Consider the following 14,301-nt stretch of genomic DNA (forward strand, 5'->3'; position numbering starts at 1 on the left):
CTCTCTGTCTGGCGAGCGCACGTGCCCTATAGCAAAAAAAAAAAAACAACAAAAAAACCAAAAAAAAAACCTCTCAAAAAAAAAAAGAGTTATTTAAAAACTTAGTCATCATTTTAGAACAAATATTATAATTTATTTCTAATAAAACGTTATCTAGAAAAGAATTTAAATGTGATTTATATAGCTTACTGAATTCTATCATTGCCATTTTATACAACCACAGTAATTTGGACAGTTTGGAAAACATGTCACTCTGGAAAGTTATTACTCTCCTCCTTTTTTAAAAAAGATTTTAGAGTTGATTTATAGCTAATTGTTGTGCATATGTGTGAGGTAGGATCTGATATGCATGTATACATTGTGTGATAATCGAATCAAGAATATTACCATGCTCATATTCAACAAAGAACATTACATCATGTTGTGTACCTTCAGTATTTGTTTTAGTAGTTAGTCATTTTTAAGATATATGTATATGCATATATACATATATATAATTGGCATATATATATATACATATATATATATATATATACACACACACACCAATATATCCACATGCCATATATATGCCAATATACCCATATGTGCATATATGTGTGTTCGTGTGTGTGTGTGTGTGTGCATGTCATTAGTAATGCCCTTTTTTAACTTTATAGCAGAAACTCAAAAGACTTATCCTGGATACTGTACTGTTGTGCAAGTGTTGAGGGGTAGCAGGAAAGAAGCTTAGGAAAACAATGATTACCAGACACAGAAATACTTGTAAACAAGGCATATGAGTTATGGAGCAGTACAACTGTATACGAGAGAAGTTACCACGAGTACTTTTTAGGATTAGACACTCATTTCAGAAAGAAATGAAATACAACAATTTTTATCCATCTCTAAGAGTACCTGTAACAGCTATTTATTATCCATATGGTCAGACAGAACATTTTTCTGCTCAGGTATATTTAGCATTGTTCACATTGTGTGGTAACGAAAGCATTTTGTGATTATCTCTGAAATAGTAACTCAGAGCAAAAATAACTTTAAAATACAGCCTTTACAAACTCTCAACCAGATCTGCTAAGAAGTTTGAGCACTCATAGACGTCCTGACAAACACATCACATGACTTTGCCTGTATAGAACTATCTATGGTGTTCTACCAAAAACTCATACTAGCATCATCTTTTCTTTGTAAGAAAATGAACTTCATTGTTATTGAAAGTCCGAATAAGCATCTCATACAAAATGGGAGTTTGCGAACAGTCTAGAATTGCTGTTTTCTTTTGGAAATTGCACTTCATACAAAATGGGAGTTTATGAAGAGTCTAGAATTGCTGTTTGCCCTTGAAACCTCAAAGTCTCATGTTCTTTGCATGAAGTGAAAATTGGGGTATTGACTTCAGAATGTGAGAACAAAATGGGGAAACTTGCATTATCTAAACAGTCAATATTGAAAAGTACTTTTAAAGTATTTTAAATTAAATGCCTTTCAGACACAGAAGTGCTCACAAACATATAGACCTATATACTTACAATGCACAACTGACAGCAGATGATGTCAGTGCTGGCTGTTAAAGATAACTAAGTATTTGCTTCTACATATAGACCTTTACACCCTAAATATTCATTGTTTAAACATATAATTAGTACATTTAGAATACTTATATTTACAGATCCCTAACTTTAACAGTTTATGGTTTTCAATTTTCTTATTTACACTAAATGAATTAAAAAACACCTATTCTCTTTAATAATTAAATGTTGACACTCATGAGTTTAAGATGTTCAGTTCTACTTTACTGAATGTTTTTTTCTATTTGATTCCATTATTTATAATACATATGGCATCTTCACACTATAAACCCAGGGAGAAAAAATAGATTTTTCTTTAAAATTCACCCCCTGTATCCTTTGCCAAATAAATTATCATCACAGATGTATCACATTTTATTTAGGTTTCAACCTAATTTCACTGGATTGTGAACTTAAGTAAAACTTCCATTCATTTTGCCATTTCTCAAAAAATGGCCTTTTAAAGTCTGAATTATTTTGGAACTTCTTTTTTTAAATCAATCTATCTTATATATTTTTTAGAGTTATTTTTTATTTAACTTTATTTATTACTTATTTATTTTTATTCCAACCAGAGAGGGACAGAGCCAGAGAGAGAGAGAGAGTAAGAGAGAGTGGGAAAGCGAGAAAGCAACCTGCCAGTTCCAGGACACGAACCATGGTCGGCCATGTGGGAGTCCAGCACCCTTAACCACCTGCTGGCCCCCGGAACTTCCTTTTTTAAATAGACACATTCATATTATTTTATAAAGCTTTTGTGAAGGTTAATAATGAATATTGAACACCTAATACACTGTATTAGTAAATGATAGCTACTTATATTATTTGCCCCAGATCATTCCATGGAATGTCAGTGGATCAGAAGCAAATCTCAAACTCACTTATGTGTAAGTACGTTAGACTCAAATCTATGTTAATTACCACCTTTGCAAGTTGTGTATTTGTTTTCTGTGCTTCAAAACTTTTTGTGTCTTTCCGCAGAAGTAGAACTTAAATAATAATAATTATTGTGATAGTAATACATGAACTTCTAATAACAAACCACTATGGGTAGTAGACATTCTGTTCAGTACTTTTTATGTACCTCCTCTCATTTGATCTTCGCATCTCTGGAGTACATATATTATTAGCTCCATTTTATAATGAGGATGTGAAAGCTCAGAGTGGTTCAATAACTTGCCTAAACCAGTATAGCTGGTAAACTATTGATTCAGAATCCAGCTTGAGTTAACACTCTGTGTCATCATTGTGCAGGGAAATGAATTTCAGATAGACCAGGTTATGTGAAGTAACTCACAATGAATATTTCCAAGAAAAATTAAGATATCTTTAGTGGCAAAATCCACAAAGGTAAGAAATAATCTTCTACCTGATTCAAAGAATTGTAACACTTAAGAAGCACATCAGCATCAAATGATCTATTGAACATATGGAGTTTCAAAATAAAGGTAAAAAAATCTGATGTTTTGGCAACATTCTGATACCTCCAATAAGTCTGACTTTTAAAAGAATCTTCAATTTAATTAGTCCCCCTTTAAAGTAGAAATATTTGAAGTGAAATGTTGCACTTCTGAGTAGAAAATGCTTTTAAAGAAAAATGGCCCTCTATTCTGTCCTTGCTATGTCAGGAACCATCTTCTTAAAAGACTGGACACAATTATAATTTGATATTTGTACAGCGTGGTGAAGGAAGTTTAGAATTTTATAATTACTTAAATTCCATGTATCACTGGACACCATGACATCATGCTATTAGTAGAAGTGATGTGTTCCTAGTGTGATAATTAAGGGATTTCATTTTTGCAAGAGAATGCAATTGCATCAGTGACCCATTGCATTATAACCTGTCAATTTTAAGTGTGTAAAATTGGAGAGCTTTCCCTGGATTCTAATGGATATAGTATGTTTTAATATTGTAACGTTCCTTACAATATTAAAAAAAAAAATTGCTTTTAACAGAATTTGGGAAGGGGGCATATCTGAGTTCAAAGTTAAGTAGCAAAGCACCAAATACATAATAGCTAAAATAAATGGATGATAAAATATGTTTTCATTTTCTTTGGTACTATAATTATCATGTCCTTTCAAAAATATTCAGTCATTTGCTTTTCTTACAAATAATTGTGGAACGGCTATACTTGGTAAGCATAAGCATAAAATGAACATGATAAACTTTCATTGTTCCAAGATAGCATATTCTAATTGATAATATAGATAAATGGTGATTTTAATATAGTTCCCAGTGCTCTATCTAACAGATAATAATAAAAAAAAAAATCAATGTTTCCATATTGGAGAAAGAGTCAAGAATGTAGTGTAATTAAATGTTACTGAATACAGTGGTATGATTAATAATACTAATAACAATAATAATAGCAGCAAAAGTAAGAAGGCTGGCATCTGGGATTTGTTAAAGGATTACTATGTGTAGGACTCTTTGCTGAACATTTTACTGATGCTTTTTCATTTAATTCTTATAGTAGCCCTATGAGCTAGGAACAGGAGCAGTTATAGCATTTGCAAGGTTCTGTGCAAAATAAAGATATAAGACCTTTCATTCAAAAACTATTCATAATTCTAAGATAGAAAAGGTTAAGCATTAAACCAAGTGTAAGATATTTCTAAGTGTGAGGCCCTGTGCAACTGCTTACATTTTATGTACATGAAGCTATAGGAACAATAATTTTCACTCATTTAACAGTTTAGGAAATACTATATATATTTATTGACGATGCCTGGTCATATATTTTTCTTAATGTTTGAAGGTCACTGCTTTATGGAGATGTAGAATAATTTAAAATGAAGTCTGGTAGGTAGTGTAGTGGTTAGAGGCTGGAGTCCTACATGGCCGACCACATGGTTCAAGTCCTAGAACTGCTGGCTTGTTTTCTCAATTTTCTTCTCTCTCTATCTCCCTCTGGTCAAATTAAAAATATTCATAATAGTAATGAATAAATATTTTTTTTCAAAAAATCAACTTAAAATGGACATGACAGAATTCAAAGATCAATTCAGAGTTCGTTGTATTAATCCAGATTAGTGATTATCTACTTGTTCTTTTGGAAATGTAGAGCTATAAGATTAATACTGAAGTCCTAGTATACACTTCTTTTCAACAAAGATCATAAAAACCCCAAGCAATATTTTTTCAAGGCCATTTCAGGAATTGTTTTTAAATTTATATCTTACTAAACCTAAGTATTAGAGTAACCTTGATTTGCCTGGGGAGAGCTGTCATAGAAAGCATGAAGAAATAATCTCAATACTGTAATACTTGAATACTGCACAAAGATCTAAGTTGACCATCATTATCAAGCTTTTGATAGTGGGACTTCAGTTTAGATAACCTGTGCTTGTCAGGCCAGTTAGTTCAATCACATCACTAATCGAGGACAGTAGTAATAGTGCGAGTCCCTAAGTGTCCTTGCCAATCCATACCATAACTGTCATCCTGTTTGTTACCTCATCCCACCCCAGGTCATTTCTTCATTGCTGTCCTACTTGGCAACCATTTATATTTTATTTTCTTGCAACTTCCTTCCATTTAAAATATGTCGCCTGAACTTTTTGGCTAAGCATAGGAAATTGTTCCAGTTTCCTACAACAAGCACAATAGTAAAATTATTGATCCAGAGTTTAAGAAGGTATATGAAGAACGAAGACCACTGAATATCAAAATTTATAAAACATAAATGTCAGTCAGTGATGGAAAAAGGGAAATTGTGAGATAATTTCTCACCGAACTAAACAAATAAAACTGTAAGCCAGATGCTGGTGGGGAGGAAGCCCAGGAGAGCCAGTCTCTCACACAAACTTGCATGTGCATGCAGCATGGAAGCACCAAGAACCCACAGTGAGAAAGAAGAAGCACTGAAAAAAAAAGGCTCTGTTGAAAACCAATCCCACCCAAATCCACCTTGCAGGAGAGGATGCCTTAATGGCCATGAGACGTTAAATCAGAGAGCCTGTGGATTGGTGACCTCAGAACCCATTGAAAGTGTGGTGATGGTGTTGCATTAAAGGTGGAGAAATAAGTCAAACACTCTGTATTAAAACTGTGGCCTTTCATTGTCACACATGTCCTCCTATTTCACATGCGTACACAAACACAGGCTTATGTTTCAAGGGCAAGAACAAGATGGGTTTTTCTCGGAGACAATGACAAGCCCAAAGAAAGATTTATAAGTCTGGATATTAAAAATTGGGTCATTACCCAATATTTCTACATTGAAATTCACTTATTCACAATTTCCATCCAATCTCACAAAGATTCCAGAGAGTATATTAATGCCTCATACCTTATTATGAAAGTGGAGCTAAAGATTATGATACACCATGGGGCTGGCAGGTGGTGTGGCTGTTAAAGGCGCAGGACTGCCACATGGCTGATGGTGGGTCGAGTTCCAGACCTGCTAGCTTGCTTTCTCTTACTCTCTCTCTCTCTCTTGCTTGCTGACTTACTCTCTCCCTCTCTGGTCAAATTAAAATAAATAAAGTTAAATAAAATATTTTTTAAAAAGATGATACACCAAAGGAAGTCAATGTCAAACAAAAATGGACATGAATAAAATAGAGACAACATAGAGAGCAGAAGAAATCTAATTCCTAAAACAAGAGCAGCAATACAAAAACAATCAGGGCTGGCCACGTGGTCAAGTAGTTAGGAAAGCTGGACCACATGTGAATGACCATGATTTGAGTTATACCTCAGGGCATGTGTATACATGCCCCGAATTCCTGCAGGGCGGAGATATGAAGAAGGGATTCCAGTGTGACCATGTCCCAGTGGGTGGTGCTTTTTCTCACTTTCTTTCTATGTCGCTCTCTGGTGAGCACACTTTCTCTGGAAATTAAAAAACAAAACAAAACAAAACAAAACATCCACAATGTTAAAAAAGTGTTAGTTTCTTTATTTTGAATTTGAAAATTGCTGAAATATAAGTTACGTAAATATAAATAGTGGGAAGAACACTTTGGGTAATCACTGAGAAAGGAAATAGTGATGTAAAATAATACAGAAATAATGAGAAAACCAGAGAATCAGTCCTAGAAATCTAAAAATCCTATTAGTAAAAGTTCTAGGAAAGTTGGAAAGTTTGGAGGTAAGTATTATAAAATAATATTTTTTCAAGAAAACTTTCTAAAGTTGAGAGACACAACATATCCAGTTCAAAGAACAGACTGAGAACCTGGAAAAATAATTTCCAACTATACCATATTAGGATATAATTACCACACAATCTTGAAATATCTGAGAAAAATTAATGATCTTAAAATCTTTCAGAGAGAACATAGAATCATGTTAAAAAACAGTGTTAAGTTGTCAATCCAACTCTGAAATTTAGAAGACACTGAAGAAAGCCCAAAATCTAAAGAATCTTTATTTCCAACATAATAGTTTATGAACTTCCTGCATTTCATATCCAGTATCACGTTGGAAGGAAGGCATTTCCATAAGTGTAGTTCTCAAAAATGCTGCCTCTCCTGTTCTCTTTCTCAAAAAGTTACCAGACAAATAAATAAGAAGGCAAACAAAAATAAGTAAAGAAAATAAGGGAAAAAAAGTATATCCTGGAAATGACAGGAAATTTCCAGTATAATGGCCTGGATCAAATGTGGCCAATCATTACTGATTGAAGCTAGAGAATGGGAGCTCAGGGGGAAAGTTCCTTACTCCTGTCAAGACCAAAAACCAAGACCAAAATCTATGATCTTCTATATATATCTCTTATGTGTCTATCAAGGGTTTTTTATTTGTTTGTTTTTGGAACTTTTAAAAAAAGAATGATTGTTTCTTTAGAAAAAGATAGAATTGAACAATGGATATGAGATGACTTGGGAGGCTCAGCTGTCTCACTCCCACCACTCTTCCCTACTATTGCATTTTGTCTTGTAAATAGTTTTCTCACTGTCAGTGTTAATTCTCTCTAATCTATTCTCCAGATTGCAATTAGAATGATCTTTAAAAATAAAATTTAAAAACTGCTTAAATTACTCAGAGAGGAAACAGTTCTACATAACATATGGTAATTACCAAATGTGAATGTTTAGCTTAAGTAAAGGGGGCAATGTCGAAAATAAGTTTGGAGATAAGGCAATAAAACCTTTAATGATATTTTAATGAGTTTTGATTTAGGCTTTGAGAAATTGGCTGATAAAATAAGGCGTTAGAATATAGCAGAATTAGGAAGGTGAGCTTGAGAGAGCCAAACTACTGGACCAGCAGGTGGTTTGGTGGGTAAGGTGCTGAACTTCCACATGGATGACCACACTTTGAGTCCCAGATCTGGTAGCCTGAAAACTATGTGGGGCAAGTTTGTATGCGTGCCCAAAGTCCCAGGAGGAGAATGGAGGAGAAGGAATGCTGCTGTTGTCATTGCCTCAGAGGGGTGAATTTTTTACTTTCCTTTTCACTGTCTCTCTCTGGTGAGCATATGCACCCTATGGCAAAATCTTTAAAAATAAAAAGTCAATTTTAGTGAAAGATATTAGTTTAATGACCCTTAGAAAGTAAACTGACTAAAAACAAAAATTTTGGTTAACTCAAGATATATAGTAACATTAATACGGAGGGAAATAAATCTTTTTATTTTTGGAGAGGTTTTTTGCTGTAGGGCACGTGTGCTCACCAGAAAGACAGAGAGACAGAGAGATAGAAAGCAAGAAATCACCCCCCCGCACACACACAGAGGGGATGGCCACACTGCAATCCCTTCTCCTCCATTCTCCTCTCGGGATCTTGGGCATGCATGCACACATGCCCGGCATGAGTTTAAGTCACCGGGTCTGGGACTCGAATGGGGGTTGGCCACATGGGAGTTCAGAAACATAGCCATTATGCTAACTGCTGGTCCCCATAAACCTTTTGAAAACAAAAGAGAAACTTGTATATTGTGATAGATTGGAGGAATGCCATGGTGGAGAAGCAGTATATTATAGTATGTGATATTATTTAAGAAAATGTTTCCTCCATAAATTTTTTTCCATTTACAAAAGAAAGGAAGTCATAAAATAGAAGAGGTCCTGGTATCAAATTCTAATTTTGTTAACTTACATGCATTGGTTGCAACATCAGGTTTTATTGAGTTAATGAAAAAAAGAGGAAAAAGAATGTTGACTGAGAGCCCACTATTTCCTCATCTACTCATATAGTAATTACACAGAGAACTTGATAAGACAATGAAAGATTTATTTGAAAAAATAATCAAACTAGAAGAGTTACATGTTTGTGGAAGAATAGAGCAGACAAATAATAACAATTCACAGGTAGGACTTTACTACTAACTAGTAATAGTTCATCACTAGGAACTAATAAAACATTAGCCAAATTTATCTAAGGAAATTGTTAGAGTTTGGGTCCAGATGACATTTCTTATCAGCTGATGCTGCAGTTTGAGTTCTAGAGTATTTGGACACCACAGTCTATACTAGGTTCCAGAAGGAGTGTTGTCACTGTCTTTTCCCAGGAACTTCTTCCAAAGGATGCTTCGATGTTCATGTACCCTTGCTCAAATTTATACAATTATACAATTAACCAATTCTTATGGTAGTTTCTTTTCCACCAATGTGATTTTTCAAATACTTGTATATAGTTACTAATAAATGAAATGATTTCTCCAAGTGACTTTTTGCTCTTCTTTCTCTCTCTCTCCTCTCCCTCTCTCTCACTCTTTTTTAAATTTTCCAGTGGCGTATGTACACTTCCAGAAAGAGAAAGTAAGACAGCACTCTCAATAGTGTATTGTCACTCTGATCCTCTATTGTCTTAACCCTTTTGGTATTTTGGTATTTTGGTAATGCATGCCCACATGACTAGAATGTTTTCAAGCCTCTGAGTCAAGGGCTCAAACTGTGTAGTCAACTATATGGGATCCAGCCACCTTAACCACCACACCACTGCCTGGCCCAGCATTTTTGGTTTTCATTCTCTCTCTCTCTCTCTTTGTTAATTCTCTCTTAACACTCTAATTCTGCTTCTGTACTTTGTTCTTGGACTACAATATTATTTTAAACAGTGTTTTCTTTGAACCCAAGTTAAAAGTAATCCCTTCATCACAAAGAAAGCAACAACAACATCACAGTTCTTAGAAACACACTATTAAACACACTGATTGTTGGAGCCAGGAGGTGGCATACTGGTGAAGGCACTGGACTCCCACATGGCCCCCTGCAGTTCGAGTCCCAGACCTGACAGCTTGAAACTCATGCTAGGGTGGGTGTGTGCATGTGTTTCCAAAGACCCAAGAGGAAAATGGGGGGAAAGGGATTGTGGTATGTCCATTTCCCCCAGATGGTGATTTCTCACTTTCTCTCTGTTTCTTTTGTGTCTCCAGTGAGAGCACATGCCTTATAGCAAAAATCTCTTAAACACACACACACACACACACGCACACACACTGATTGGTTTTACTGGTTATCACTTTTCATCTGATATATTTTTTAAAGCTTGTTTATTTCTTCTATGAGAGAAAGAAAAAGAAAAGACAGTTGCTCTTAAGGGGTTCCTCACACTGAGAACCTCCCCCAAGTCTCAGCCAACCGGGATCACTGGCATGTGCACGCATGCCCAATATGAACAGGGTGCCTTAAGACTTGAACCTGGGACCTTCCTATTGACCCTGCCATCAGAGAGCACTGTATTACCTCTGTATCACCACAGTTGTTCCTCAGATAGTATGTTACAGGCTACATAGTATGAGTCATGTCATTTTTACCTAAGTAACTAATAAAGTCATCCTTATCTTCTAACTAGATTTCTTTAGCTACTGACTATGCTTCTGTTCATGAATGTGTTTTATACTTTTTTCTGATGCTTTCTTTACAAGACTTACCATTTCTCCAAAACCTAATCAATAGTTTCCCTCTCTGCTAAGAAACTTTGTGAAAACTTCAGCTTTCACAAAGAATTCTAATGTTTGTGTTAGCACATGCTAGTCCTCATAGCAAAAGATTTTCTTTGTTTATTTTTGTTCAATGCAATATATTTTCATGATTTGTAATAGGGTATTTTTAAATGTGTCATAAGTCAGTAGACTTACATCAGAAAACATTTCCTCTTTTAACTTGTTTTTTCAACTGTAAAATTCATATATTATCAATAACTAGCTGGCCTTTGAGACAGTCTGAAGCAACCATTTTCTTGCTAGCATGGACTAGTTACTGCTAACATCATCGACATTATTACTTTATTACTTCAAATGTGGTCTCTGTGTATATTACAAAGAAAAGTAATGCTGCCTTTAATTTCTCTTTGGTTTACTTGTTCCTTTCCTTTCCTTTCTTTCTCTCTTATTTATTTATTTATTTATTTTTGGCTTATTATGTTTTCTTAATCTTCAACATAGTCTGCCGGTTGGTGGTCAGATAACTGGAAAACTAAATTTTCCTTGTTATTTATTTTCTTCAATCCTGACACCCTAGGGCAAAAACCTACCCAAAGGGAGCTTCAGAGTAGGCTTTGAGCTAAAGTAGGAAAGGCTAAATCGCCCCTTTGGGTTAGGATATGCTTCCAGACAATATGTTTTCTTGGCATCTGTAGATCTCACTGAGGAGATAAGGAAGAGGATTTCCCAATGGCACTGGGCAGAAAAACCACTCTGAGAGGATCAACTTCCATCATCCTGATTGACAGAACAGGGCAGCTTATCCCTGCAGACTGCAATGCTATGATTTAGATCTTGGCAAACAATTGATAACAACTTTTTTCTCTTTCAGTTTTTTTTTTTTTTTCTTTCTCTATCTTCCATTCTGGTGTAATTGTAATAGAACTTGCTAAACTCTCTATTGAATTTCTGAAGTTGTGAATTAGAATCTTTCTGCTACCAACCTATAGGGGAACCTTAGCCAAGTGACACATCTCAGTTCACTGTCTTGGCTCTCTTGGCAATTGGCTAAAATAAATTATGGGAAATGACTATAGTAAGCTGAAAAGTGTATAAAAATGTCATTTCTATAATAAAAGTAAAAAATAATGTTTTCAAACTACACCGTGTAATGTAATACTATTATCTTTTAGCAGAACTCAGTAATTTTCTAAATTAACTGAAATAATCTAAACAAAACAGCAAATGGATGAAGAAAAATGCGAAATAGGGGCATAAGGTAGAAAACTTTCTGCTAATGAGTGCGGGTGATTTGAGGATAAGGAACTGGAAAACCAAGGAAGAAATATGAATGTCATGAATATAATGTATTCTCGGCCATGTGCTATTATTTTCACATATGCCATTTAGTCAATCTTCGGAATTACACTGTATAATTGATATGAATCGTAGAGTGGAGAAACAGACCTCAGCCAGGTGAGTGCTTCCTAAGAAAGGTGGAAGGCATGAAAATTTTTAGGAAATTTTTCTGGCCAGAGTGTATAAATTATGTTTTCGTTTTCTATTGGTCCTGAACATGGCAAAGGAGAAATCAGGTAACAGATTGCAAATTATTGACTAACTGAATCAGTTTTGTGTAGGCAATGTTAAGGTGAATGAATTGTTAGTTTAGAACAAAGCTGTTCTAAATATTATAACTATGGGAGAGGGGACAATGACAAGTTTTAAAAGCAGTTAGTTGATTATAGGTAAGCATGAAGCAATAATAAATAACTTTAAAATGAGACATTTATGAAATTGAGATTGCTTTTTATTTAGCGGGTTAAAAAATTCTGCTGTGAGAAAGAATTATGTGTATGTGCATTTGGCTTATATTTAAGACAAAAACTTTATCTTACTTATTTTTATTTTTTACATTACAGGAAAAAATAACTAATTTGGGGCATGTGAAAGGCCAAGTTTTAGAATCTGCAGATAATGATATCTTTAATTAGGGCTTTCATGCTACCTGAATTAAATGCAAGAGTTTCTTCTTTGGGGCCTCAGTTTATCTCTGCAAGTTAAAAATTGAATGCATTTTTATCAAACATGCCATTAGAAGAGTTATTTTTATGTTCACATATTAAAATTAGTCTGAACTCACTGAACCTTAGATTTTCATAAAAATTCAAGTAGATGGGATGACTGACTACATAACTTAAGTCTATAGACGATATTGCCAAAAATTGATGTGTATTTTCATCTGTTGTTTTTTAAAAGTGCATTTGGTGTCCTAGCGGCTCATGAGAAGATCCTAGTTCACAGCCAGAGGTCTGTCTGCTCTGCTCAAGGTGGTCTGTCTGTCTGTCTCTCTCTCTTTCTCTCTGTATATGTGTGTGGACACATGCTTGTCATCTTGGCTGACTGAAGTAGAGAATGAATTGTGACATGAGGACCTCAATGGGCTTGTCTCAGTCTCTGTCTCACTCTCTCTCATGGAAGAAAAAAAATAAATAAAAGTTTCTCCCCTTAGAAAAATAGTGTTTGGGGGACCAGCAGTTAGCGTAATGGCTATGTCGTTGAACTCCCATATAGTCGACTATAGTCGGAGTCCCAGACCCAGTGGCTTAAACTCACGTCGGGTGCATGTGCATGTATGCCCAAGATCCTGAGAGGAGAATGGAGAAGGGATAGCGGCGTGGTCATATCCCTGGGGGGTGATTTCTCGCTTTCTGTCTCTCTGTTTCTCTCTGTCTGGTGAGTGCACACGCCCTATAGCAAAAACCTCTCCAAAAAAAAGAAAAATAGTGTTTGATATTATAAATTGTGAGCCCAGAAACTTGAGTACAAAACAATATTGTTTTTAGTGTGGCATGTTTGAAAACATCAGCATAATCAGAAAAATCAAAGCTTTGACACAAAAATTAATCTTCATACTATGTATGATGCTTCTTTAATTATTACCCTAGGTGGTGTAAGGCAGTTAAGTAATCTGCCTTGGTAATTCATCAATGAAAAAGTATTTTGGTCTTCTAGAACAACACTATTAAAAACAATAGTTCACATTCTAACAAATAACATGAACAATGAATTATCAATGCCATTAAAAACGATGCAGTATTAAACAGGGTCTCTAGAACCCAAGATTTAAAAAAAAAATTAATTGGGGCCAGCAGTTGGTGTAATGGCTATGTCGCTGCACTCCCTTATAGTTGACTGTGGTTCGAGTCCCAGACCCGGTGGCTTAAACTCATGCCAGGTGCGTGTGCATGTATGCCCAAGATCCTGAGAGAATAGAGAAGGGATTGTGGCATGGTCATATCCCTGGGGGGTGATTTCTCGCTTTCTGTCTTTCTTTCTCGCTGTCTTTCTGGCAAGCACACGTACCCTATAGCAAAAAAAAAAAAGAAACTCAAAAATTAATTAATATATATTTATTATTTACATTTAATCATGATACATCATTACAGTGTACAGCATGGCTTTTCCCAGCACAAATACAGTGCGTATCAGGCACCACAAATACATTACCATATACATTATCATTAACAAGTAACTTTTCATTCTTGTGTCAGTTAAACACTTCTAGGATTTTATGAGTTTTCCAATGCTATCATCAGTTTTCTTTAGAAATAGTTACAATAAATATGGGAACCAGCAGTTAGCATAATGGCTATGTCGCTGGACTCCCACGTAGGCGACCCCGGTTCGCGTCTCGGACCCGGTAGCTTAAATCTCGCGCCAGGTGCATGTGCGTGCGTGCCCAAGATCCCGAGAGGAGAATGGAGGAGAAGGGATTGCAGCGTGACCATTCCCCCTGGGGGGTGATTTCTCACTTTCTGTCTCTATGTCTCTCTCTGTCTGTCTGGCGAGCACATGTGCCCTATACTGAAAAACCTTTCCAACAAAAAGAAAAAAGAAAAAAAAAAAAGAAA

This window comes from Tupaia chinensis, unplaced genomic scaffold (genome assembly GCF_000334495.1).
Source record: "Tupaia chinensis unplaced genomic scaffold, TupChi_1.0 Scaffold000452_1, whole genome shotgun sequence".
Lineage (NCBI taxonomy): Eukaryota > Metazoa > Chordata > Mammalia > Scandentia > Tupaiidae > Tupaia > Tupaia belangeri.